Source organism: Schistocerca americana, chromosome 2, assembly GCF_021461395.2.
Source record: "Schistocerca americana isolate TAMUIC-IGC-003095 chromosome 2, iqSchAmer2.1, whole genome shotgun sequence".
Classification (NCBI taxonomy): domain Eukaryota; kingdom Metazoa; phylum Arthropoda; class Insecta; order Orthoptera; family Acrididae; genus Schistocerca; species Schistocerca americana.
The window spans coordinates 14,990,524-15,017,510 of record NC_060120.1 but is presented as its reverse complement, the minus strand read 5'-3'; the positions used below and the strand labels follow the sequence as shown (position 1 = coordinate 15,017,510).

General features: G+C 42.8%; 1 long non-coding RNA gene and 1 pseudogene across 1 annotated transcript in view; one reads left to right on the top strand and one right to left on the bottom strand.

Moving 5' to 3' along the window:
* Positions 1–26,987, top strand: part of LOC124595953 — an 875,458-nt gene that overhangs the window by 356,345 nt on the left and 492,126 nt on the right. The gene's annotated exons all lie outside the window — the stretch shown is intronic.
* Positions 25,792–25,909, bottom strand: LOC124596774 (annotated as a pseudogene).

Here is a 26,987-nt window from a genome sequence, read left to right as displayed (position 1 = left end):
TATGGAATTACAAAGGTGTACGGCAATTGGAAAAAAGTTTTTCGCTCTCGAAAAGGTTTTCCATCCACGTGCTGAACGTCGCTCAACGCGAGTGGCTCTGGAAACTGGATATTGGACGAACCAGTAAAAAAACGCGATTAACGCCAACAAGCACTCTACGGAAATCTCGACTTTAACAGTGAATCACCAGTAATATCATTGTTCTCGTAATACATCAACAGCTACGTGTACGCAAATTTGAATTTTAAATGACATGGCCAACGTCGTCGTTCTGGACCTGGATTCAAACCCAGCACCTATAGCCATTGATAACTAAGCTAAGCTTTGTTTGTGCCTTATTGAGACCCGATCACTAGGCTTAAAGAGACGTCAAGTATAGACGTTTGCACCAGTATCAGTTATCAATTCAGATCCTGAAAATAAATGACGAAAATGTTTGTACTGAACTGGGAATCCTGTCATAACAGTTAACTTCCTGGGAACTACCCCCAACGACGTTTAATATGGTGTCATTTACAAGGAACAAGGTATGCTCATGTTTAAAATTGAAATGCCATCATGTAAAGCTTGTGATGGGGATGTGAACCCAGCGCCTAATCGAATTGTTAACGAAGTACGTAAAATCAAAAGTTAAATATCAAATGTTTTCACCAATAACGATATGTTGGAACCCTAAATGACGATAGAATTGTTTTTGCCTGACTGGGATTCGAACCCAGCATCTAGCGCCGTCGTTTTCTAGCCAGGAACAGACGATAAATAGCTATTGATGGTTCACCAGTAGCGAGATGCGCGCGTGTTTAGCTAGACATCAGACGACGAAAAGTTCTGTGCTGAATGGAATTCAAACCCCGCACACGTGGTCATGTGGTCATGTGGTCCAGTAATAGGTAGGAGTGGCATGTTTGTACTTTCAATGATGTAATGGAAAATACTCTGCTGGCTAGAAGTTGAATCCACAACATATCGTCGTGGTTGATCACAACGAACACAACGTCAAACCCAAATCCGTTTTCGCCAGTAGGATGGAGAGGAATGTTTGAACTTGAAAAGACGTAAGGAAACGTTTGATCTTGTAATGTTTTGATAAAAAGCTCATCATGTGGCTGTGAGTTCAAACGAACACGTTACAGCCGACAACGCACGAAGAGACGTTGAAAATGCAACTATTTTTCACCAGTAGTTCGGAGTGCACATGCTGGGGCTTGAAATGAAATAATTAATATTTTGTGCTGGTCAGGATTCGAAACCAGATTGGTGCATTTCGAGGAGGCCTAGAAGAGTTTGCAATCTTGGGGAACACAGTGAAATCGAATTCGAATCCCAGTCCAGCACCACAATTTTCAGCGTCTCAGTTTCAAATAAAGGAAGCCTTGTGAACTTACATGGCCATTGGTTCATTAAATGAAGTACGTTTTCTAGTTTACGACGGCTTGCTGGTGACAGAGTCTCTGCCTTCCGGGGTTTCTCCATCTGTCACAGCTCAAACGAATGCCTCTATGCCCCAGTCGGTAGCGAAGGGATGTTATCTTTACTGCGGATATTGAATGACGGAGCTTACCGGCGTTCTACACTTGGCGTTACTAGGGGTGCAGGAGAGTTACTTGTGTGTGTTAAAAATCTACTCCTGACGTGAGATGTGAACCTACACGTTTTACACGTCAATACAAGATTAATCCACCAGACCACAGAACCCTCATGCCAGGCACATAATTATGAATTGCAGAGTATTCATTTAGATGTAGATGCAGATGTCAAGGGACGGGTAACAGGAAGGAGGGCGGGATTTGGGAATGGATAGAAGTGCAGAAGTGCAAAACATAAGCGTGAAATGCTTGCAAAGTATTGCTTACTTAGATGTGTGCCACAGTTCGTTTTATCTTAGGAGCGAGAGACAAGGCAGGACTGTTTTCAGAACGAAGAATGGGTTATAGGGAAGGGGAGATCAAAGGATAAGGTTTCATAGGTGTTGAAAGGAATAATAGAGAGTAAAGACAGCAGCAATTAAAAGAGAAAATGTAGCGTCAATGGAAACCGCTAGATTTGTTTGCAAAGGTTTGGGAGAATGGAATAGAAGGGCACTTGCGGCGATAGTGTCAGAGAGAGAGAGAGAGAGAGAGAATAAAAGAGATATTAACAACGAGTTAACATAATATGAAATCGTTTGCGTATTTTGTGGAGGACGGAGTGTTTATTCATGGATGGATGGGAAGGGAGAGATGTATTTAAATAACATAAACTACTGTGACAGAGTCCATCTACGCTGATTAGTTTGTAAGTATCTAGACAGGGTATAAATGAAATCAAAATAGAGTATTTAACAAACTTTATATTAAAAAGAAACCCACTTGAATTAAAAAGGCAACTCAAAGGAAAACTAACCCATATTGTATCTTTTCTGTTGCCTCGCGATCTTCCACTAGCTCCCAATGAGGAAAAATGACGAAAAAGAAGACATAACAAAACATTTTAATGACTCTAATATTTTATCCCGAATCCTTCATTACTTTGTACTTCTGTCATGCGTCTTGGCATAGAATGTATAAGCCATCGGACGTAATAACCTAAAGAAGCAACTCCCTCCCAGGCTTCCAGGATGCAGTCCCAAAGAGCGTCCGCAGTAGTTGGTTGGTTTCGAGGCCAGTTCTCTGTTAATGTTCTGGCGACCTCAGCCCACATGTTTCCCATGGGGTTCATATCAGCCGACCGTGGCGGCCAGTCCATGGCGTTGACGCCAACCGGCGAGAGCCGTTGCTAAACAAGTGCAGACTTGTGAATGGGAGAATGGTCCTCTTCCAATGTGACGTCCCCATCTGCGTACAGCATTCGCACTGACGGAAGCATCGCATTTTCCAATATGTGGACTTACTGCACGCTATCCAGAGTTTCTGCTATCCTGTGAAGAATTCCCGCCCCTCCCGCAGAACTCCAACCATAGCAGGTAACAGACAGCCGGCCACTTCTTCTCGTCGTGGTTACACATTCGCGTCGATGGCGAGTCCCTTGCGGCCTGTAAACGATTCGTGGACCGTCGTTACTGGTGGAAAACACCTTCTCATCAGTGAAAATGACGTTGTCCCACGACACCCTCAGATGAAGCTCCGGAAATGCTAGCCGGTATAAAACGTTGTCTCGCTGAGCTCTTGTTTCACGGCGGATCGTCGTGCATGCATCCAGCGTCCCTCAGCCTTGGGCGAATCGTGTCACTGGAGCCGGGGAAGTTGGTCTCCAACCGCAACTGCTTCGCGTTCAGAAAGGGATTTTCTCTGCTCCTAGACACTAGGTCACTGTCTTCCTGCTGTGAGTTCACCCTTTTCCTGCCTGAGCCAGGTGCCCTGTTGGTGGTACCTCTTTCAAGGTAGATCATCCACCATCTCGTTGCAGTGGTATGTGGTACGCCATACCGTCTGCCAGCTTCTCTGATGGAACATCCTCCTTCTTTAATGAGAGCGACGACTCTATCTCGAATAGACCTCTCCCAGTGAGCCATTACGGCAGGCATTCTGATGTGTATGTCTGCTTGCCGCTCTTATACTGATTCCAGGAGAGGACGTAAACATATTTACGTCAAACGGAGCGGCAGAGGCAGAGGCATGCGGCGCAGCCGTGCTGGCTCATCCCGGCATGTTGGCCCACCAACGCCACCGCCAGCTCGCTCACTTCCGTCTCGCCTCGGCCAGGCTGGCTGGCCCGTAGCTCGCGAGCCGCGGCTTGTATAGACCCGGGCCGCAAGGCCACTATCACCCCTTGAAGGATCAAAAGTTTCACCTAACCTACCTAAGTCTGTAGTATAAACTAACGCAGCTACAGCTATTATGCTATAACATGTGCAGGCACACCTACAGTTGATGATTCATTCAAATATTTGACGAACAATACGTTCAAAAATACATTCTTTTTAAACATAGCTACCACAAAATATTTCACCTAGTTATCAATAGCATGACACAGCAAACTACTCTTTCTTGTAAGCGCTCTGCATTAGATGTAGCCTTAAGAAAACGTGTATTCAACCACGACAACTAAGCGGAATGTAAAAGTAAACAGGTTTGGCGGCAGCTTCTCCAAATAATAGTATATACGTAGTATATAATACACGTTTTGTGCACTTATAACATGCAATCAGTACCTCTGAAACAATACGTGCTGCGCGACGGAAATTACTTTCTGCTGAGGCACTTCATTTGCATCTTAATGATACACGACTACTAGAGAACATTGCTATTTACGGCAGTCAATCCACTTGTAAATTAACACCATGATATCGCAGATATTAGGAAACACGTTACTAGGGATGAGAAAGGCATTAAGGTTTGCATCTAAACATGCTACTCCTAGCTACTACTGAACAAGAATTTGATTATTAACGTGTCTTCATAACCATGTGTGCGGCGTTCGACTCTGTCAGCATACGTTTTCGTCACCTTATTTCTGGTTAAAAGTGCGCACATCCCGCTAACGGTGGACAAAACATTGGACATCTCTCGTCTGTTCCTGGTATGACAACCACGGCGGTAGGCGACGGGTTCGAATCCCGGTCAGGCAATACAATTTCAGTCGTCATTTAAGGTTCCAACCTCACTACTGGTGACAAACTGTAATATCTACATTCTGATTTTACGTACTTATTCAACAATCCTGTTAGGTGCAGGGTTCGCTTCCGTGTCACCAGTATTACATGATGGCATTTCAATTTTAAACATGTGTGTCCATGTTCCTTGACAATGCAACAGTATACAAAGTCTTTCGAGGTTAATTACCAAGAAAGTAATTGTCATGTTAGGGTTCCTGGTTTCGAACAAATATTATCGGCATTTACGTCAAGTTGAGAATTGATAACAGATACTGGTGCAAACGTTAATATTTGATGTCTCTTTCTGCCTAGCGATCGAGTCTCGATAAGGCACAAAGCTTTGCTTGCTTAACAATGGCTTTACGTTCTGGGTTTGCATCCGGATCCAGAACGAAGACGTTGGTCATGTCATTTAAAGTACAACTTTGTGTACAAGTAACTGTTGATGAGTAATGTGAACAATGATATTACTTGTGACTCGCTGTTAATGTTGGGATTTCCGTAGAGCGCTTGCCGCTGTTAATCACGTTTTCTTTTAACTGCTTAGTATTACATAAAGTTGATGTGAAACCACTCCCCGCTGAACGTTGAATGACGTTCAGCATGTGTTGGGTAAACCTTTTAGACAGCAAGGAACTAGTTTCCAATTGCCATACAACTTTATAAATCCATATACTGTCTCAAATATTTAATTGTGGCTAAGGATTACTCAACGATTTATGTGACTTCTTATGTACTATCATGTTGTTACTTTACATCTGGACGGACTGTCATAAAGATCGGTGTTCTCTAGTAGTCTCTAGTGGTACCCATTGCGTATCTTACAACGACTGTACTGTGGAGGGTTGCGACGGTGTGCAACACAGATATGTTATGTTGGTTGCATACATTCAGATGCAGCCTACAAGTTGGAATTGAGGCGTGACCCAATTTTTTTGCTGTCGAGTGTACATAAAACTGTTTTAGAACGCTGGCCGTGAAACACACGAGTCTGCATCCGAATTTTGAAGCAGTTCATGTTTTATAACTTACTTGATCAACCGAGCTCATTGTGAGGGAAATGTAGATTCTGTTTGAGTCTGATGTCATGGAACTTTGATTTGGAAGTAACCATTGTCGCGATAACAGCATGCATTTTCATCCTAGCACCAACAGTGTGCCGAATTCTTTCAGATACTTTCGTTTCAAGCAGCTCAATAAGATGATCGGACACAGTTGTAAATAACGAGTATTGTGTACCTAACCATTTAGCGACTCAAGCTGTGATTTTTAAACGCATTTGAGCCGTGGAGAACTGTTCGGAACAAAGGTAATTACAAAACTCTTATGTATATTCGTTTGAGAGTACAAGATTTCATCGCCGGCCGGAGTGGCCGAGCGGTTCTAGGCGCTACAGTCTGGAACCGCGCGACCGCTACGGTCGCAGGTTCGAATCCTGCCTCGGGCATGGATGTGTGTGATGTCCTTAGGTTAGTTAGGTTTAAGTAGTTCTAAGTTCTAGGGGACTAATGACCTCAGCAGATGAGTCCCATAGTGCTTAGAGCCATTTGAACCATTTGAACAAGATTTCATCAATTACAAAAAATTACTTCATCTTTATCGAAGAGTCGACGTAATTTACATTAATTAACTTCTTATTCAAATTGTTGGTGACAGGTTTTTAGGAGAGGCAAAATCTTAAAATTTAATATGGTATCAAAAGGACGAATTAAACAAGACAGTGAAAGTTGTGTATAAACGAAGAAGTGCGAGAGTAAGTTGAAAATACAAATCATTCATAAAATCTAATGTCTTACTGGAAATTGTCTACGGTGTTGTGGAAATATGACATAGAAAGCGCTGGATTTTGTCACTTGGTTGCGTCTTCCAAAATAGCAAAAATTGTTACTGACACTATTGACAAGTCTATATCTACCATGCGTCTACATAAAACTTGAAATGTGCTTACAACAGCTTGAAATCCCCTACAAAAGAGAAAAACTTTACAATAAAGAAAAATGTCAGCATACGATGGCCTAACAATTCATTAAATACGCGATATCCTGAGGAAAAAACTTTGCAATAAATACGAAAATAATAAATAATACGTGCACTGTCCGTCACCTGCCATAGTCTTTTGAATCCATTCGTTGTGATTAAGGGGCGTTTACACGAAGAATGATATATGGCATCCTTCCCCCAACACTCCATCTCCTTTAATACGATTTATATTGCTCTTCTTCTTGTCATGCTGCTTTAAATTAATTTTTTCTTCTTTGTCTGTAACTTCTTTTAAGTTTTCCCCCATTCGCTTTCTTGTCTCGGTGTTGAAGGCATAGACAAAAAATGATGATATTCAAAATATTACGGAAAAAAACCTGCCTGACCATATTTTGGAGCTGAGGCAACTCAGATGCACTGCACGAACTGTTTATCGAGTTTCGACGTTTTTGACACTTGTGTTCCGATAACCTTATGGATCATATGACTGCTACTTTTCATCACGATATACATGAAAGTGATTTCAAAACTGCTTCTTTCGAGGCACAAATAACGGTCATAGTATCTCTGAAAGCACGTCCTCTCAATATTCGACCATAGCCGTTTTTTCCCTGTGTGGTGTGGACACACTAGATAGGCATCGTCGATTTATGTACTATTTGTCAACAAATAAACCATTTATATGTAAGTCACTCGCTGTGCTGTGACCTTCCACTTTGTGCAGCAGAAGCGACGACAAGACCGTCAACAATGCAGTACTAAGTTGTGCTGGTTGGTACACGTCTCGCACAGCACGCTCCTCTCTGCTCAGATTTTAGTTACACAGTCCGTGAATGACGAAATTAATTTTGGAGCTGTAGTTCAAAACGTATTACACTATAAACATTTCATTTCTGTTTCACTGACCGATGCCTCAGACTGGCTCAGGTCTTAAAGACAAACACACGCCAAAAAGACGTACGAGTAAGTGTGATATTTGGAAGTAGTACATTATGGACGAAAGACTCTGTGGAAGAGGTTGACTACGTCTCAGACCGCAAGGAGAGGGCGAGATGGCGAGGGCGGGTGGGGAGGGACGTCCGCACGGAACGGCAAAATCCCTGGAGCTGACGCTGCTTAGGAGTTCATCTTTTCGAAAAGACCACTGCACTATCTTTATTTTTCGCGATTGTACATTTACTATTCTACAACTTAAGGGGCACTGCAATGTAGAATGTAGAGGATTCTTTTGATTCCGGCAGTTACGAGGAACGCTTTTAAACCGAAGGTAAATTACACTACTGTCGATTAAAATTGCTACACCAAGAACAAATGCAGATGATAAACGGGTATTCATTGGACAAATATATTATACTAGAACTGACATGTGATTACATTTTCACACAATTTGGGTGCATAGATTCTGAGAAATCAGTACCAACAACAACCACTTCTAGCCCTAATAACGGACTTGATATGCCTGGGCATTGACTCAAACAGAGCTTGGATAGCGTGTACACGTATAGCTGCCCATGCAGCTTCAACACGATACCACAGTTCATTAAGAGTACTGACTGGCGTATTGTGACGAGCCAGTTGCTCGGCCACCATTGAGCAGACCTTTTCAATTGGTGAGAGATCTGGAGAATGTGCTGACCAGGGCAGCAGTCGAGCATTTTCTGTATCCAGAAAGACCCCCCACAGGACCTGCAACATGCGGTCGTGCATTATCCTGCTGAAATGTAGGGTTTCACAGGGATCGAATGAAGGGTAGAGCCACGGGTCGTAACACATCTGAAATGTAATGTCCACTGTTGAACGTGCCGTCAATGCGAACAAGAACTGACCGAGACGTGTAACCAATGGCACCCCATACCATCACGCCGGGTGATGACGAATACACGCTTCCAATGTGCGTTCACCGCGATTTCGCCAAACACGGTTGCGACCATCATGATGCTGTACACAGAACCTGGATTCATCCGAAAAAATGACGTTTTGCCATTCGTGCACCCAGGTTCGTCGTTGAGTACACCATCGCAGGCGCTCCTGTCTGTGATGCAGCGTCAAGGGTAACCGCAGCCATGGTCTCCGAGCAGATAGTCCATGCTGCTGCAACCATCGTCGAACTGTTCGTGCAGATGGTTGTTGTCTTGCAAACGTCCCTATCTGTTGACTCGGGAATCGAGACGTGGCTGCACGATTCGTTACAGCCACGCGGATAAGATGCCTGCCATCTCGACGGCTAGTGATACGAGGCCGTTGGGATCCAGCACGGCGTTCCGTATTACCCTCCTAAACCCACCGATTCCATATTCTGCTAACAGTCGTTGGATCTCGACCAACGCGAACAGCAATGTCGCGATACGATAAACCGCAGTCGCGATAGGCTACAATCCGAAGGATTTCTCCTCCTTACACGAGGCATCACAACAACGTTTCACCAGGCAATGCCGGTCAACTGCTGTTTGTGTATGAGAAATCGGTTGGAAACTTTCCCCATGTCAGCACGTTGTAGGTGTCACCACCGGCGCCAACCTTGCGTGAATGCTCTGAAAAGCTAATCATTTGCGTATCACATCATCTTCTTCCTGTCGGTTAAATTTCGCGTCTGTAGCACGTCATCTTCGTGGTGTAGCAATTTTAATGGCCAGTAGTGTACGTTGTTCGTCAAGTCAGTGATGGTATTTTCTACCGCTAGGTGCCTCTGCTAAGCCTTGTTTTGCATCGCTTCTCCAACCATAAGCGAAGGGAAAAGTCAAAGTTCTTGTTTTCATCAGCACTGTTTCTCGTATTCAAAGAGCTTGCAGTTACAGAAGAGAAGAAACAAAAGAACGTTGAAAAACCAGATTCAGCGTTTATTAGGGAAATAGGTAGCGAAACCATCGAGATATGACCATGAAACTAAGCAACAAGCGATCCATTGGAGGGCTGCATCATCACGTAGGTAACAACCAATATCAAATCAGTTTTTTTTTTCTGACAAGATGAGGATAGTCCACCGTGAATTTCTCCCCCAAGTTAGAGCAGACAACCGTCTACATTCGAGTACAGCAGTCTGCGGCGAGTAAAGAACTGGACGTTCCACCATCACGATTCACCCATTTACGGAGGGTTTGAGTGCCTGTCACTTTTATGGTGGGCACAAACCCAATTATATATGTAGGTATGAAATTAAGGTGAGACAGCCAATATCTCTTCAGAGCAGATGAACACCAGGCTCTAACTCTAAGGGAATTGGCGAAATGCCACGAGTAACAAGTAAACAGCAAGGGACAGACCCAAGTCTTCAACTTACCTGCACACTACTACATTAGCAGTGTGCGGGTAAGTTGAGGATTTGGGTCTGACTGAAGGCGTACTAGGGTAGTCTGTGCAGTGGCAATGACCACTGTTGCCACATGGCTTAGTGGTCAGAGCATGCGTAGTAAGCAGGAGACCCCGGTTCGAGTCCTGATACGGCACATATTATCAACTTCCCCCATTGATTTCAATCAATGCTCGCTCGCAGAAAATTACTATAATTCATTTGTGTCCCAACGATATTAATCCGCGCGCAACATAGCCATTAGGCTGCACCCTCTACGACTTTCCTCTTCACTAGAAGCAAGAAACAGAGCGTTTTCTGAGCCTAGGTGAGGTGAAAAAAAACAGTCGAGGCACTACGCTGTTTTTCGGACAGCTAACAACTTTTCTCGTCAATAGGGAAACTTTGCGAAACTGAATTAGATCTAGTAGGCTCTGTTTTGAAGAAAACTGAATTTTGGGAAAGTTCTGCAAGGTATGTTGTTGTTGTGGTCTTCAGTCCTGAGACTGGTTTGATGCAGCTCTCCATGCTACTCTATCCTGTGCAAGCTTCTTCATCTCCCAGTACCTACTGCAACCTACATCCTTCTGAATCTGCTTAGTGTATTCATCTCTTGGTCTCCCTCTACGATTTTTACCCTCCATGCTGCCCTCCAATGCTAAATTTGTGAGCCCTTGATGCCTCAAAACATGTCCTACCAACCGATTCCTTCTTCTAGTCAAACTGTGCCACAAACTTCGCTTCTCCCCAATCCTATTCAATACCTCCTCATTAGTTACGTGATCTACCCACCTTATCTTCAGCATTCTTCTGTAGCACCACTTTTCGAAAGCTTCTATTCTCTTCTTGTCCAAACTAGTTATCGTCCATGTTTCACTTCCATACATGGCTACACCCCATACAAATACTTTCAGAAACGACTTCCTGACACTTAAATCTATATTCGATGTTAACAAATTTCTCTTTTTCAGAAACGATTTCCTTGCCATTGCCAGTCTACATTTTATATCCTCCGACCGTCATCAGTTATTTTACTCCCTAAATAGCAAAACTCCTTTACTACTTTAAGTGTCTCATTTCCTAATCTAATTCCCTCAGCATCACCCGATTTAATTTGACTACATTCCATTATCCTCGTTTTGCTTTTGTTGATGTTCATCTTATATCCTCCTTTCAAGACACTGTCCATTCCGTTCAACTGCTCTTCCAAGTCCTTTGCTGTGTCTGACAGAATTACAATGTCATCGGCGAACCTCAAAATTTTTATTTCTTCTCCATGGATTTTAATACCTACTCCAAATTTTTCTTTTGTTTCCTTTACTGCTTGCTCAATATACAGATTGAATAACATCGGGGAGAGGCTACAACCCTGTCTCACTCCTTTCCCAACCACTGCTTCCCTTTCATGCCCCTCGACTCTTATAACTGCCATTTGATTTCTGTACAAATTGTAAATAGCCTTTCGCTCCCTGTATTTTATACCTGCCACCTTCAGAATTTGAAAGAGAGTATTCCAGTTAACATTGTCAAAAGCTTTCTCTAAGTCTACAAATGCTAGAAACGTAGGTTTGCCTTTTCTTAATCTTTCTTCTAAGATAAGTCGTAAGGTTAGTATTGCCTCACGTGTTCCAACATTTCTACGGAATCCAAACTGATCTTCCCCGAGGTCCGTTTCTACCAGTTTTTCCATTCGTCTGTAAAGAATTCGCGTTAGTATTTTGCAGCTGTGACTTATTAAACTGATAGTTCGGTAATTTTCACATCTGTCAACACCTGCTTTCTTTGGGATTGGAATTATTATATTCTTCTTGAAGTCTGAGGGTATTTCACCTGTCTCATACATCTTGCTCACCAGATGGTAGAGTTTTGTCATGACTGGCTCTCCCAAGGCCGTCAGTAGTTCTGATGGAATGTTGTCTACACCCGGGGCCTTGTTTCGACTCAAGTCTTTCAGTGCTCTGTCAAACTCTTCACGCAGTACCTTATCTCCCATTTCGTCTTCATCTACATCCTCTTCCATTTCCATAATATTGTCCTCAAGTACATCGCCCTTGCATAAACCCTCTATATACTCCTTCCACCTTTCTGCCTTCCCTTCTTTGCTTAGAACTGGGTTGCCATCTGAGCTCTTGATATTCATACAAGTGGTTCTCTTCTCTCCAAAGGTCTCTTTAATTTTCCTGTAGGCAGTATCTATCTTACCCCTAGTGAGACAAGCCTCTACATCCTTACATTTGTCCTCTAGCCATCCCTGCTTAGCCATTTTGCACTTCCTGTCGATCTCATTTTTGAGACGTTTGTATTCCTTTTTGCCTGCTTCATTTACTGCATTTTTATATTTTCTCCTTTCATCAATTAAATTCAATATTCCTTCTGTTACACTAGGATTTCTATTAGCTCTCGCATTTTTACCTACTTGATCCTCTGCTGCCTTCACTACTTCATCCCTCAAAGCTACCCATTCTTCTTCTACTGTATTTCTTTCCCCCATTCCTGTCAATTGTTCCCTTATGCTCTCCCTGAAACTCTGTACAATCTCTGGTTCTTTCAGTTTATCCAGGTCCCATCTCCTTAAATTCCCACCTTTTTGCAGTTTCTTCAGTTTTAATCTACAGGTCATAACCAATAGATTGTGGTCAGAGTCCACATCTGCCCCTGGAAATGTCTTACAATTTAAAACCTGGTTCCTAAATCTCTGTCTTACCATTATATAATCTATCTGATACCTACTAGTATCTCCAGGATTCTTCCAGGTATACAACCTTCTTTTATGATTCTTGAACCAAGTGTTAGCTATGATTAAGCTATGCTCTGTGCAAAATTCTACAAGGCGGCTTCCTCTTTCATTTCTTCCCCCCAATCCATATTCACCTACTATGTTTCCTTCTCTCCCTTTTCCTACTGACGAATTCCAGTCACCCATGACTATTAAATTTTCGTCTCCCTTCACAATCTGAATAATTTCTTTTATCTCGTCATACATTTCATCTATTTCTTCATCATCTGCAGAGCTAGTTGGCATATAAACTTGTACTACTGTAGTAGGCATGGGCTTTGTGTGTATCTTGGCCACAATAATGCGTTCACTATGCTGTTTGTAGTAGCTAACCCGCACTCCTATTTTTTTATTCATTATTAAACCTACTCCTGCATTACCCCTATTTGATTTTGTATTTATAACCCTGTTATCACCTGACCAAAAGTCTTGTTCCTCCTGCCACCGAACTTCAGTAATTCCCACTATATCTAACTTTAACCTATCCATTTCTCTTTTTAAATTTTCTAACCTACCTGCCCGATTAAGGGATCTGACATTCCACGCTCCGATCCGTAGAACGCCAGTTTTCTTTCTCCTGATAACGACGTCCTCTTGAGTAGTCCCCGCCCGGAGATCCGAATGGGGGACTATTTTACCTCCGGAATATTTTACCCAAGAGGACGCCATCATCACTTAATCATACAGTAAAGCTGCATGTCCTCGGGAAAAATTACGGCTGTAGTTTCCCCTTGCTTTCAGCCGTTCGCAGTACCAGCACAGCAAGGCCGTTTTGGTTAATGTTACAAGGCCAGATCAGTCAATCATCCAGACTGTTGCCCCTGCAACTACTGAAAAGGCTGCTGCCCCTCTGCAAGGTAGTAAACATGTAATTGAATAATTACAATTACTCGTTTATCCTGTCCTTATTAAGATTCCTATTCGTACCTTTCATTGAAAGAGCATTGGGCGTACGCTTATATGCAACCGTGTCAGCTGCATCCAGTCTCCTGGTAACTCCACTATCTCTCAGGGAGTACTATGTGCAAAGCTAAAGAATATTCGCAAATTCTGAACACTAGAATCAAGTCGTTCTGGCTCAACATAAATGTCAGTTTCATGTAGTACTTTCTGAGAATATTCAGAGTCCTGTCACAAGTTAATCTCCAACCTTGCTCCGTCCGTAAAGAAAAGGTGCTGTGACGCAGCGGTCGCTCTCTGTCCTCTCTTTGTACTCTTATGAAGCCCCTTAAAGTTCGTCACGATTTGCAGACCTCGACATCCCATACTGGTTACATCTCCTGATTAATTAGTAGACGAATTAGAGCCCTCTAAAATCTACAACTTCAGAATGTCATCTGTTTATAAAACCTGGTGTTACGTTAGCAGTTTTGGCACGGTATAGTCTTATTGGCTGGAAACAATGGGCTAACTGATGAGCACCATCGCCTGATTGCTTATTTGTGTAGGCGACACACAACAAACTCATACATTACATGTATTAAATAATTTTCAGGCCTTAATTTTCACGAAATTTTTTGAAGTGAAGTTGTACAATTTTTTGTCCATTAATACTGTATATATTTTGCAAATTATAAGCTGGAAGCTTCGCTCAATAGCTACATCAATCAAACAAATACAAAAACGTCTATATCATGCTCTCGAGGTATAAGATTAAGCATTTTCTTTCGTTAAGGGTTTCTTTTAATGTTTGGTCAGCGAAATTCAGTTAATGCGTGCTTGTCATATAGCAATTGCGCTGCAGTGCATAGTGAACGATGTCACACTATCCTGTAACAATAATTTCATTAACAGTTTTTGCTAATTTCGTTGTTTTCAACTTGTAGCAGAGCAGATCAGCACGGAAAAAAGGTGGATTGACGGATGGGGATTCGAACTGCGGTGTTCAGTTTGTAACCGACCCACCCTCTCCAGTATTCTGACATATGTACGTAATGTTCTTTATATTCCAGAAAAGCTGTCGATTCTGAAGAATTTGCACAGACAGAATGCAGATAAGTGTACTAATGAATGTTATAATGCCAAAAATATATTGCGCTAATAACGATTGAAAAAAAAAATTGTAATTGAGTTGATGGACTTTAATCAGTTAAAAAATGATTTAATTAAGAACTAGATGTTTAGAAAACTGTAGTTGTTTAATGTAATAATGCAGTTGCCAGTCCGTTTATGGACAGTAGTTATGAAAAAACGCTGGGTTAAATTTTGGGTTTACGTAACGATTACTGATTTTACGTAGGCGACAATGTTCAATGCACTTGTGAGAGATTGGTTCAAAATGAAAAAAGTTACAAAATGTTTGAAAGTTAATTAATATGACACTGAACACTTTGCAATACTTCAAAATAAGAAGTAATTTACTAATTATAACACTTAAGGCGACTGTGTTAGTGAAACGTTACTTCACCGTAATATTCACTCTTTTCAGAATTTATTGCTCATTTCGTTCTAATAAACAAAAAAAATGTAAAAATGTAAAATGTAAAAACTGAACACTGAATAGGTCACAGTTGTCAGTAACCCGAACAGGCAATGCCATAACTACGAAAGCCAACATTAAAGAACCCATAAATAAATGCTTACATAAAATTCCGTAATACTACTGAATTATGCAGTGTTATTACAAATTAATCTAGATTCATATTATATGTTTCCTTTGAGAGGCACCCACATGCCTTGCTCATACTGTGGCATCAAGCAGTCAGGCCTGCAAGATGAGTGGTCTGCCAAGCGAGTGGATTCATTCTTATTTATCGAGTAACATGAACTCTAGTACTCACACTTAAGTTACAAGTTATCCTCCTATATGATTAATACGCAACGGAAACGCACATCTGACTATCAGTGATTTACAGAACTCTGACTGTTCACTACGCACTGGCAATACCACATTTTCTTTCTTATTTTATTTAACGGCTTTTGTCAACACGTGGCCACCGCACTGAATATGAATGGCGCACACATTATAAATTCGGGACACTATGACAACATACAATTCGAAGGAAAAGTCCACCAATCTTTTTCTTTTCACTATCTTATTTATTCCGATAAATTCTCTAACCTAAACACACAAATTCTATAACCTACAACAATAGCACATGAGAAATTCCGCCCAGTGGGCATGGCTTTACAATAGTGAATCTCTATATTATGGTCTCGTAATTATTTTTAACGCTACAGTGCACTTTCTGGATAGGATGGTGGATCTTTTATTATACCTCACACTTCGACTCTCACAATCATCATCACTAAACCTTCCTCCAGGCCGAGCGGTACCGAAGGAACAAGCATAACCCACTAATCTTTTGAAACTACCTCGCTACTCTCCCATGCAAACCACACATACCCAAATTACATGACATACACCACACTACAATAGGAAATACTACACAGAGAATGGTCACAACATTATCACTTTCAGCTTTCCCACTTCAATTAATACTTATCCCAGTTTCACACGACACTGCCCCACTTCGTAATTCTACTTTCCTACTATGAACTCTGGAGATATATGCACGTCTTTCTGTGCAATGCAAGCCAAGTGGCGTTGCTGGATAGACGGCCGACTCACCTTGATTCTCTCTCAGAGTTTAAATCTAGCGTCACACGGAATCATATCACGCAAAGTAACATTAAGAACATATTCATCACACACGCGAGTCCTCAACTGATACCATGGACGAGTACTTCTCTTTATCCTGTGTCTCATACACAGATTGAGACTCACACAGTACTCACCACGTGGAAGTACTCGTCTCTAATTTCAAGTCCTGCACACGCCATTTCTTAAATATTTCAACTTATGGTACTCATGCTATTTCTTAAATATTTCAACTTATTGTACACACGCTAGTAATTCAGCTTAACTTAAGCACACGGAAGTATTTCAACTTATTGCTACACGTGGTTTCATTGTGACCGTTGGTCACTTCTGAAGATTACTACAATCCCTTTAATATCACCTGCCTGACATTTAATTATCCCCACAAAAGTTCCTGAAATAGAGAAATTATTATTTCAAACGACTCTTAAATATTCCACATGCATACCATGTCTCCACTCTTTCATCATTACGAAGCACAACTGAAACAGGCCTTAACAGCACAAGATCCAGCGGCAGAGTGCTGAAACATGGCCGGTCTTCTGGTCATCTCGCACCTCTGTCGAAGTGGGGGGGAGCACCTTCTTACCGTATTGGTCAGCCACATTTAAGGCGCTCAAAGCTCAGGCAAATTTCATCTCTTTGGTCCCACCAAAGGTGGCCAAAGGATCGACTCAAAGATGATCATATATCCACATTCACTATCTGCGGTTAGCAGACGACCCTACATTCATTCATTTCACAGATATCACCAAACTGGAGGTAGGGATTTATTTTGTGGGAGTGCACATGTGATCAATTAAATAAATAAATTGTCATTCTTTCCCACACTGGTATCCGGCTTCGCTGTATTAATTGGAATTGAGTTATTTTACAAAAAAAATGTGTTGTTCTGACAAAAATAATGAAGTATGTTGTACCTATTTTCAATGTTTGGCGGTACTGTACCCTTTCACCTTCTTAAAAGGCCAATAAATTTAAATTTGCTAAACTGAAATGAAACTTTAAGTTTTCCTTTTCAACGAAATGGCGAAATTTAAGATTTACTATGTGGCATCATGAATATTTCCGTGTTGTTGTTGTGGTCTTCAGTCCTGAGACTGGTATGATGTAGCTCTCCATGCTCCTCTGTCCTGTGCAAGCATCTTCATCTCCCAGTACCTACTGCAACCTACAACCTTATGTCTGTTTAGTGTATTCGTCTCTTGGTCTCCCTCTACGATTTTTACCCTCCACGCTGCCCTCCAATGCTAAATTTGTGATCCCTTGATGCCTCAAAACATGTCCTACCAACCGATCCCTTCTTCTAGTCAAGTTGTGCCACAAACTTCTCTTCTCCCCAATCCTATTCAATACCTCCTCATTAGTTACGTGATCTACCCACCTTATCTTCAGCAATCTTCTGTAGCACCACATTTCGAATGCTTCTATTCTCTTCTTGTCCAAACTGGTTATCGTCCATGTTTCACTTCCATACATGGCTACACTCCATACAAATACTTTCAGAAACGACTTCCTGACACTTAAATCTATACTCGATGTTAACAAATTTCTCTTCTTCGGAAACGCTTTCCTTGCCATTGCCAGCGTTGTGGAATGGTGCGCGACAGGGGCTGTTGCTGCTTCAGGATAACGCACGTCCCCTATATGAAATGCCGTTTCAAATAGGAGCCATTCTGGCGCTCGCCCTATAATCCTGATCTCTCCCCGTGCGATAATCGACGCCTTTGGTCCCTTAAAAAAGGCCTTAAAGGGTCGACGATTCCTGTCTGACGCGGACGTTCGGCAATCATCTCGCAGCGGGTCGCGGTGTTTTACCGATCAGGTACCTTTGCGCGGTGTGTCAGTTGTATGGCTGTCTCAGCGTTGACGGTGATTTTTCATGACTAGCGTATCCATTCTGGACAGTATGGCCTTCGAACGGAGACTTTTTGATCGCCTCTTATAACTCCGCTTCAGTGGCGTTGTCATCAATAGCATTACCGCTACGTTTCTACTTCTGTCAATATATTTACGAGCTGTGGGGCAGCACTAGCACAAAATATTTTGCCTTTAGCGTGCTTCATTACATGTGATCGTTCCACTTTTAGTCCTTCCGTACACATATCCCCTGGCGTTGGGACGCATAGAAGGAAAAGGGGCGCTATGTGGAAACAAAGAACTGTGTATAACCATTATAAATAATGATAGTACTGTTATGTTATTTGGTAAGCGTGACAGCGTTACGGAGATGTTTAGCAAACTCAAGTGGCAGACTCTGCAAGAGAGGCCCTCTGCATCGCGGTGTAGCTTGCTGTCCAGGTTTCGAGAGGGTGCGTTTCTGGATGAGGTTGTTGTTGTTGTTGTTGTTGTTGTTGTTGTTGTGTTCTTCAGTCCTGAGACTGGCTTGATGCAGCTCTCCAAGCTACTCTACCCTCTGCAAGCTTTTTCATCTCCCAGTACCTACTGCAACCTACATCCTTCTGAATCTGCTTAGTGTATTCATTTCTTGGTCTCCCTCTACGATTTTTACCCTCCACGCTGCCCTCCAACGCTAAATTTATGATCGCTTGATGCCCCAGAACATGTCCTACCAACCGGTCCCTTCTTCTTGTCAAGTTGTGCCACAAACTCCTTCTCCCCAATTCTGTTCAATACCTCCTCATTAGTTATGTGATCTACCCATCTAATCTTCAGCATTCTTCTGTAACACCACATATCGAAAGCTTCTATTCTCTTCTTATCCAAACTATTTATCCTCCATGTTTCACTTCCATACGTGGCTACACTCCATACAAATACTTTCATAAACTACTTCCTGACACTTAAATCTATACTCGATGTTAACAAATTTCTCTTCTTCAGAAACGCTTTCCTTGCCATTGCCAGTCTACATTTTATATCCTCTCTACTTCGACCATCATGAGTTATTTTGCTCCCCAAATAGCAAAACTCATTTACTACTTTATGTATATCATTTCTTAATTTAATTCCCGCAGCATCATTTAATTAGACTACATTCCATTATCCTCGGTTTGCTTTTGTTGAAGTTCATCTTATGTCCTCCTTTCAAGACACTGCCCATTCCCTTCAGCTGCTCTTCCAGGTCTTTTGCTGTCTCCGACAGAATTACAATGTCATCGGCGAACCTCATTCGTCTGCAAAGAATTCGTCTTAGTATTTTGCAGCCGTGGCTTATTAAGCTGATAGTTCGGTAATTTTCACGTCTGTCAACACCTGCTTTCTGTGGGATGGGTATTGTTATATTCTTCTTGAAGTCGAGGGTATTTCGCCTGTCTCATACATCTTGCTCACCAGATGGTAGAGTTTTGCGAGGCCTGGCTCTCCCAAGGCTGTCAGTAGTTCTAAAGGAATGTTGTCTACTCCCGGCGCCTTGTTTCGACTTAGGTCTTTCAGTGCTCTGTCAAACTCTTCACGCAGTGTCATATCTCCTATTTCATCTTTATCTACATTCTCTTCCATTTCCATAATATTGTCCTCAAGAACATCGCCCTTGTATAGACCCTCTATATACTCCTTCCACTTTTCTGCTTTCCCTTCTTTGCTTAGAACTGGGTTTCCATCTGAGTTCTTCATATTCATGCATGTGGTTCTCATTTCTCCAAAGGTCTCTTTAATTTTCCTGTATGCACTATCTATCTTACCCCTAGTGATAAGCGCCTCTACATCCTTACATTTGTCCTCTAGCCATCCCTGCTTAACCATTTTGCACTTCCTGTCGATCTCATTTTTGAGAGGTTTGTATTCCTTTTTGCCTGCTTCATTTACTGAATTTTTGTATTTTCTCCTTTCATCAATTAAATCCAATACCTCTTCTGTTACTCAAGGATCTCTATTCGCCCTCGTCTTTTTACCGACTTGATCCTCTGCTACTTTCACTATTTCGTCTCTCAGAGCTACCCATTCTTCTTCTACTGTATTTCTTTCCCCCATTCTTGTCAATTGTTCCCTAAAGCTCTCCCTGAAGCTCTCTACAACCGTTGGTTCTTTCAGTTTATCCAGGTCCCATCTTCTCAATTCCCACCTTTTTGCAGTTTCTTCAGTTTTACTCTACAGTTGATAACCAATAGATTGTGGTCAGACTCCACATCTGCCCCTGGAAATGTCTTACAATTTAAAACCTGATTCCTGAATCTCTCTTTTACCATTATATAATCTATCTGAGACATTCCAGTATCTCCAGGCTACTTCCATGTATACAAACTTCTTTTACGATTCTTGAACCAAGTGTTAGCTATGATTTAGTTATGCTCTCAAAATTCTACCAGGCGGCTTCCTCTTTCATTCCTTACTCTCATTCCATATTCACCTACTACGTTTCCTTCTCTTCCTTTTCCAGTCACCCATGACTATTAAATTTTCGTCTCCCTTCACTATCTGAATAATTTCTTTTATCTCATCTTACATTTCATCAATCTCTTCGTCGTCTGTGGAGCTATTTGGCATGTAAACTTGTACCACTGTGGTAGGCGTGGGCTTGGTGTCTATCTTGGCCACAATAATCGTTCACTATGCTGTTTGTAGTAGCTTACCCGCATTCCTATTTTCCTATTCATTATTAAACCTACTCCTGCATTATCCCTATTTGATTTTGCATTTATAACCCTGTAGTCACCTGACCAAAAGTCTTGTTGCTCCTATCAGCGAATTTCATTAATTCCCACTATATCTAACTTTAACCTATCCATTTCCCTTTTTAAATTTTCTAACCCACCCGCCCGATTAAGGGATCTGACATTCCACGCTCCGATCCGTAGAACGCCAGTTTCCTTTCTCCTGATAACGACATCCTCTTGAGTAGTCCCCGTCCGGAGATCCGAATGGGGTACTATTTTACCTCCGGTATATTTTACTCAAGAGGACGCCATCATCATTTAACCATACAGTAAAGCTGCATGCCCTCGTGAAAAATTACGGCTGTAGTTTCCCCTTGCTTTCAGCCGTTCGCAGTACCACAACAGCAAGGCCGTTTTGGTTAGTGTTACAAGGCCAGATCAGTCAATCATCCAGACTGTTGCCCCTGCAACTACTGAAAAGGCTGCTGCCCCTCTTCAGGAACCACACGTTTGTCTGGCCTCTTGACAGACACCCCTCCGTTGTGGCTGCACCTACGGTACGGCTATCTGTATCGCTGAGGCACGCAAGCCTCCCCACCAACGGCAAGGTCCATGGTTGATGGGGGGAGGGGGGAATATTTCCGTACTAGACTTCATCTCTGTTCTAATCACTTGACGCTCAGTTGTTATAATGATAGGGACAGGATCTTAGTGTGAGTAGTAATGACGCAGGAAAATTATTAATGTTGGGACAGAATTGAAGTTGACAGAAAATGTAATATTCAGTAACTTATTCTTATATGCTGGCACCCCTTTTACATTTCTGAACGTCTGAAATGGCACAGTCTTCCTTTGAAGTGGAGCTGCTGTGCGCCCGACGTAATGATTTAATGGCAACAATTATTAGGCAAAAGGCTCTTTTTTCATTTACGAGGGACGTTTTACATAGTTAGCCACACTGTAATCTTCAATTATTAATACTCTTGAAACTGTTCTTAAGTAAATATTATACTCTGCTATTACACAAAAGTCTCTTCTTCCATTTACGAGCAAAGTTTAACGTAGTTGGCCACACAGTTCACTTCTGCCATTCATATTCCTGAAACTTTCAGTGCGGAACCATGCGGCTGCTACTGTCACAGTTCGAATCCTGTCTCGAGCATGGATGTGTGTGATGTCCTTAGGTTAGTTATGGGGACTGATGATCTCAGATGTGAAGTCCCATAGTGCTTAGAGCCATTTGAACTCCTGAAACTCTTCGTATATAAATGTTATACCCTCCACCACACCACTGACTGCTCATAATCTTCACCATACTAAGCGTATCACGTTATCACAAAGCAGTTCACAAATATGTTCTGTGTGCCCTTTCAGAATTACTCACGCCCTGCCTCTTAAAATGTTCAGATGGTTCAAATGGCTCTGAGCACTATGGGACTTAACTTCCGAGGTCATCAGTCCCCTAGATCTTAGAACTACTTAAACCTAATTAACCTAAGAACATCACACACATCCATGTCCGAAGCAGGATTCGAACCTGCGACAGTAGCAGTAGCGCGGTTCCGGACTGAAGCGCCTAGAACCGCTGGGTCACAGAGGCCGGCTCTTAAAATATTGACTTTTGCCTCTTCCTCTCTGTTTGTTCCGCGGAGACAGTATCTTTGCTTAGAGATCGTTATTATCAGTGATCTGTAAACTATGTGGATGTCGAACTCCTGCTGTTTGAACCTACCGCCCAAAGATGTTCGTTTTTCGTTTCTTGCCTAATTCAGCATGGCCACCACGAAATGTCACGAGAACGTAAAATGAAACTATTTTTTGATTGTGCTCCCACATCATCCTATTATATCACATAGTGATATAAAGTACGAAACGAAAAACAAATAAAGAATTCTTAATCACGTACATACCGGTGGAAATATTTTTGTCTGACTACAACATGGCGGACTATGCACATGACAGGAATCTGCAGGCATGCCAAAACCCCATGCTCTGAGATCAGATACCTACAAACAGGTAGTACAGAGAATATTGGTTATTCAGCACTGCTAAGACCATGACTTTACCAGCACGTCTACTATGTTTCTTACATTATTTGTAGATAGTTTGCAGTAAGTTTATTTTGCAGTCCTTAAAGTCGTTAGTGCTGACAAGAAGATATTAAAATAATTCATTTATGATCTGAAAATAAGATCGAAAATGCAAAAAGAAATAATTTGATAATCATGTAGCAACGTTTTGCTGTGTTGTAAGTTACCTACTCATTGCGCTCTTCGCCGGGCCGTATTTGCTGGTAGGATCAGGAGAGTAAAGCTGACAAATTTGTGAGAAGGCCTCTTTGAAGAGCTGGTAGAAAAATTGAAATTTTTCCTCATTTTTAGTATCGCGGTCTTTTTTGTCAGTTGTAATTAACTAAAGGGAGATCGACGTGAATGGATGTTCACACAAGCTATCAAACCCTGTAATCAAAGACTTTTTTATTTTGGTATTGATAATTTCGGTTTCTGTGAGCACTGGAAGGTATTGGCTGTAAAGGCAATGCTGTTTGTTGAGGCAGACACCGCGGCTGGACCTCTGTGGCTGGGCTGTGGATTTACGGATCAGTTGCGTCAGTGAGTCAACAGGGGCGCAGGCCAGAGGTTTGGCGTTCCACTTGGCTTCCACAATGCGCCGCGGCTGTGGGCTACCTTTGAACTCGCTCGCGGAGAGGGCAGCCGGCGGCCGAATGGGGCGACAGTCCAAGCCGATCATCCGCGCTGCTGCCCCCTCCCTCCTCCCCCCCCCCCCCCCTCCGACCATCCCCTTTTCCACAGCGCGCCGTCTCCACCGACGGGAAAGTTTCTTTCATCTGGAACGGACGGCCGGGAGAGGTACAAAGCGGAGGGGAAACTATGCGGACTGCCGAACTGAGAACTGTAGGTCGGGGCTGCGCGCCAGACCCAACAAGGAACGCCAGCACGGCCGGACCGCTCGCGAGGCCTCGACCGCTCGCCAGTGACGTCACACAGTGGGACTGCCGCGGCCATTACAGTGCTGCTGTGTCACTCTGCGGGTGTCTCTGTGCAGCTTGCACTGCCTTCTCCGAAGGATTATTTCTTTCATCTCACTTCCGAACATTTTTTCTGTTCTTCAAACTATTCCAGACTCTGATACAATTTCTCGGAAGGCAGCACAGTGATTTACAGTGGATGCATACAGGATGTTAGGGGTACAAGTGCAGATATTGTGATCGCTGGTACCGTGATATGTTCCCACTGCAGTTAAGTTTGTTGTTTTTTTCTCTGCATCGAACAGTCTTCCTGCAAACGCCTCACAAAATGTACTACCTGATGTTTTTCTGCACAGTCTTAACTGCACCACTTAGTACACAACACCTGTAGATATAGACTAAACGCTTGACGTCCACGCATCCACACTTCGACACTTGACTTGTTCCTCCGGTGAAAAAAAAAAAAAAAAAAACATTTAGTGGCTTGCTGTTGCCACATGTACTTGGAGGTACTAAGCAAGCTATTGGCTACAATTATTACTCTGGAAATGAGATAAATGATGATGGAACGTTGTTCAGTATACTGTACTCAGTCACCAATGACAATATATGCACTCATACACATAACACACTGTATTTAAAGCCACGAATCATTATGTACTGTAGTTACAGTTACGGTACAATATAGGCGATTGCCATTTTCGGCAGTTTTAATGCTGAGGCAACCATACGCGGCGACAAAGTGGTCGCATTACACTGTAACGGAGTTGTACAGTTGGCCGATAATGGCAGAAACAGTAAATCCCGTGTACAGTGGGGTGGCAAAAGTCGTGGGATACCTCCTAACCTCGTGTGCGTCGTCCATTTGCCCTGCAGAACGTAACACCTCGACGTGCCATCGATACAACAAGTCGTTGCAAGCCCCTGCAGAAGTATTGAGTCATGTTGCCTCTATAGCCGTCCATAATTGCGAAAGTGTTGCCGGTGTAGGTTTTTGTGCACGAACTGACTTATCGATTATGTCCTATAAATGTTCGATGGGTCTCTTGTCAGGTACTCTGGGTGGCCAATTGATTTGCTCGAATGGTCCAGAATGTTCTTCAATCACAAACAGATGTGGCCTCCGGCATAACATCATTTTTTGGGAACATCAAGTCCATGAACGGCTACAAATTCTCTCCAAGTAACCGAACATAAATATTTCAAATCAATGATCGGTTCGGCTGGAACAGAGGATCCATTCCATTCCATGCAAACACAGTTCACTCTAGTATGGAGCCACCATCAGCTAGCACAGTGCCCTGTTGGGTCTCTGGCCTTACCATCAGCTCTTATCAACTGAAATTGGGACTCATCTGAACAAGCTATTGTTTTCTAGTCGTCTAGGATCCAACCGATATTGTCACGAGACCAAGAGTGGCGCTGCAGGCAATGTCACGCTGTTAGCAAAGGACTCGCGTCGGTCGTCTGCTGCCGTAGCCCATTAACGCCAAATTTCTCCAGACTCTCCTAATGTATACGTTCAACGTACCTCCCAGATTGATTTCTGCAGTTATTTCACGCAGTGCTGCTTGTCTGTAAGCACTGACAACACCACGCAAATGCCGCTCCTCTCGGTCTTTAAGGTCCTCAACCGCTGCGCTATCCCTGATGACAGATAATGCCTAAAATTTGGTATTCTTGGCACATTCTTGACGCTGTAGATCGCGGAATATTGAGTTCCCTGAATATATCCCAAATGGAATGCCGCATGCGTCTGGCTCCAACTACTACGCATAAACACACACACACACGCACACACACTACACTACACTACACTACACTCCTCCGGAACACGCCATGAAAAAGCAACGGTACCGACCGGCCGCCGTGTCATCCTCAGCTCATAGGCGTCAGTTGATGCGGATATGGAAGGGCATGTGGTGAGCACACCGCTATCCCGCCCGTATGTCAGTTTGCGAGACCGGAGCCGCTACTTCTCAATCAAGTAGCTCCTCAGTTTGCCTCACAAGGGTAGAGTGCACCCTGCTTGCCAACAGCGCTCGGCAGACCGGATGGTCACCCATCCAAGTGCTAGCCTAGCCCGACAGCGCTTAACTTCGCTGATCTGACGGGAACCGGTGGTACCACTGCGGCAAGGCTGTTGGCTCCAACTACTATCCCGCGATCAAAGGCTGTTAATTCACGCCGCACGGTCATAATCACGTCGGAAACCTTTTGACATAAATTACCTGGATACAAATGACAGCTCGATCAATGTATTACCCTCTTATGCCTTGTGTACTCCATACTCCTGTGCTTATCGCTATCCCATGGCTTACCACCTCAGTGTATTAAATAGTATGTGTGACTGCAATAATCACTGATTTTAACAATAGTTACATCTTTCTACAGACATTACGTCTGCTCTTATGCGTAAGTAAAAATAAAAATCCTCACCTACGCTTGTGTTGGAACGCAGTTTTAGAATTTAAGTAACCGCCATCAGATATAGCTGGATCCATGCGACTGGAAAGCCCGAAATTTGTACGTACAAATTTATTTATAATACATTGATATACTGTAACGCGATGGTGTGGGAAATAATTAGGTTTTACAAATCATTATTTCATTTGATGATCAGATTTTCACTTTTGTGTGAAGCAGAAGAGTACTTTCATTCCTTGGCCCATGTATCGTAGGACCCATATACATTGGTTGAATAAAAAGTGGTGGGAACAGTGTTATGATTCATACCAGACTTAACTGACCCACTTTCCGCATATCTCATGCCCTCAGTGTAATCGCCCATCTCGATCACATTCCCGAACACGGTGGGAGAGGTCGTACACTGTCCACGCGTCCATCTCTGTCAATGTCTCGCATGAACTTCTCTCTGTCGCGGATGATGTCTTCTCTCGTTGAGTACTGCTTGCAATGGCCGAGGTGCAACAGTAGCATCATTATGCACTTGGAGAGGAATTCCTCCATCGCTACGTTGGAAGGATCATTACTACGGAGGAAGCCTGGGCTTGGTCATACGGACGCCATTAAAGTGAAATTCCAATGAATGTAAACGCCGTGGTTCCCCAGCGTGAACGTGCGCCGTGAACCACCTGGTACCAAAATGACGCTTATTGTGGCTTACGATTTCCAGGAGTGCATCTTGTATCATGATGCACCGCAGGGGCAGACGGTCACTCCAGTCTACCAATGCAGTGTCTTGAGACATCACTTTCGTCCTGCT